Source organism: Vanellus vanellus (genome assembly GCF_965231255.1).
Source record: "Vanellus vanellus genome assembly, contig: HAP1_SCAFFOLD_160, whole genome shotgun sequence".
Classification (NCBI taxonomy): Eukaryota; Metazoa; Chordata; class Aves; order Charadriiformes; family Charadriidae; genus Vanellus; species Vanellus vanellus.
The window spans coordinates 312359-314937 of record NW_028128363.1 but is presented as its reverse complement, the minus strand read 5'-3'; positions in this window follow the sequence as shown (position 1 = coordinate 314937).

The following is a 2579-nucleotide window of genomic DNA, read 5'->3' as shown; positions in this document are numbered from 1 at the left end:
TTTCTGGGATGCAGGCACACATTTCTGGCTCATGTTGAGCTTCTCATCCACCAACACCTCCAAGTCCTTCTCCTCAGGGCTTCTCTCTATCCATTCTGCACCCAGCCTGTATTTGTGCTTTGGTTGGTTTCCTCTTGCAACTCTAAACTTCAAACATTTTTGGTGTTGTTATTCTATTTGCTTGGTTTTGTCTTGTTTTAATAAGTGATTTCTCAGCGATTTTGTGTGCTGCCTCTGTTTGCAAAGGCAAGTGATCATAAAATTGGGGTGGGATGCATTGGCAGGGACACGGGAGCGAGGTGCCAGTGTAGGTGCCTGGGACCCTCTGCCCAGGCTCCAGCTGCAGCTTCCCAGGGGCTCTGGTCTCCAGCAGCTCCTCTGGGACAGTGGCCAGGCCCAGGCAGGTGCTTCAGAGACACAGGGCTCTCTGGAGGTACCACTGGGTACTGATGGTCAGACAGCGGAGCGCTCGCTGCTTGGAAGCCTGAGACATTTTGACATGTGTATGAGCATGACCTCATCAGCTAAAACAAGAGAATACTTTTAATAAACATTTGGTGTTCTCCCATGTGATGTAGATGAGGAGTTTTCAGGATGTCCATTGACAGAAAGACGAGAGCTACTGACCTTTCCCTCTCTTTGCATTGTCAGGACTCTCTCTCAGCCTCTGAATTTAATCCCCCTCATCTTTCACATATTTCCACCTCTCCTAAACGAAGTAGCCATGTCTGAAGGCACCTTTCCAGCAGTGCATGTGAACAGAAGCACTTGCGATTGCTCTCTACAATTCCCTTCCCCTTCCTCTTTCATCATTCAGACACCTCTCAACAATCCCACTGCTGCTTTGAGCTTCAGGCAGTTAAAATTTGACTGTCAGTAGTCTGTTGAATTCTGGTTTTAGGAAACTCTTCATTTGTGCTTATTTCCAGAAGAACAGGTTCAACAAGGCTTTAGGTTCAACAAGGTTTCAGGTTCAAGAAGGCCAAGTGCCAGGTCCTGCCCTTGGGTCACGACAACCCCATGGACACTACAGGCTTGGGGCAGAGGGGCTGGAAAGCTGCCCGGGGGAGAAGGACCTGGGGGTGTTGGTTGACAGCTGCCTGAATATGAGCCAGCAGTGTGCCCAGGTGGCCAAGAAGGCCAATGACATCCTGATTTGTATCAGAAATAGTGTGGTGAGCAGGACTGGGGCAGGGATCATTCCTCTGTACTCAGCACTGGTGAGGACCCACCTCGAGTACTGTGTTCAGTTTTGGGCCCCTCACTACAAGAAGGACATTGAGGTGTTGGAGCGTGTCAAGAGAAAGGCAATGAAGCTGGTGAGGGGTCTGGAGGAGAAATCTTATGAGGAAGGACTGAGGGAACTGGGATTGTTTAGCCTGGAGAAGAGGAGGCTGAGGGGAGACCTTATTGCTCTCTACAGTTTCCTGAAAGGAGCTTGTAGAGAGGTGGGGGCTGACCTCTTCTCCCTAGTGACAAGTGATAGGACAAGAGGAAATGGGTTCAAGTTATGCCAGGCAAGGTTTAGATTGGATATTAGGATTTTTTTTTTTTTTTTCACTGAAAGGGTTATTAAGCATTGGAATAGGCTGCCCAGGGAGGTGGTGGATTTGCCATGCCTGGAGGTGTTTAAAAAAAGGGTAGATGTGGTACTTGGGGACATGGTTTAGAAGTGGTTCTGCCAGGGTAGGTTAATGGTTGGATTTGACGATCTTAAAGGTCCCTTCCAACCTCAACAATTCTATGATTCTATGATTCTATTCTATGAAATCCATGCTGATGGTTCTTGGACACATCCTTCTGCTGCTGGTGCCCAGAAATGTCACCACGGAGGACTCTGACTGATGGCACAACACTCCTCACCAAAGTGAGCTTGTACAGCCACTGGCTCCCTGGGTTGCACATTTGGACTCTTTCAAAGACAGGTGCTACACTTGCTTGTCCTCTCTCACCAGAGAGCTCTGCCAATCCCATGACCTTTCAAAAGGGATATTCCAAAGAAATATTGATCTTCCCCTGTAACCTCATTACCACTCTTCTCCCTGTTACACACTGTGTGTACTTTCTCTAATCTTTCAGATGCTTACCCTTCTCCTGAGACAATGTTCATTTCTAAAGTCATCTTTGCAGATGCAGACACTCTGGGCAAAGGCCCTTTCCATTCTTCGCCAGTTTTCTCCTCCCCTTACTCTTTCTTCGCTCAGATACCTCTCACCTGTGCTGCTGCTTTGACTTTCAAGGAGTTCAAAGCTTGCCTGTCTTTCAACAATCTAATTGTCTCCTCAGCCAACTCCTTAATTGTGTTTATATCTGTCTTGTCTATCTACCTTCCTAAACTCTTTCTCATAAGAACTCCCTTGTAGAAAGGCAGCCTCATTAGAGGTAGCTTGTCCTGAGCGTGTGATTGCGGACTGTGTGTTATTGTTTAGGAAATCTGATTATGCTTTACTTTTCTTGTCTTACAAACAGGAAAAGTTCTCCTGCGCCTGGGTGCAGCCAGGGCTCTGAGGAGCGCAGGTGGGAGATGGGGCAATGGAGCTGTGACATCCAGCTGCAGACTTCAGTGGAGAAGTCTGATG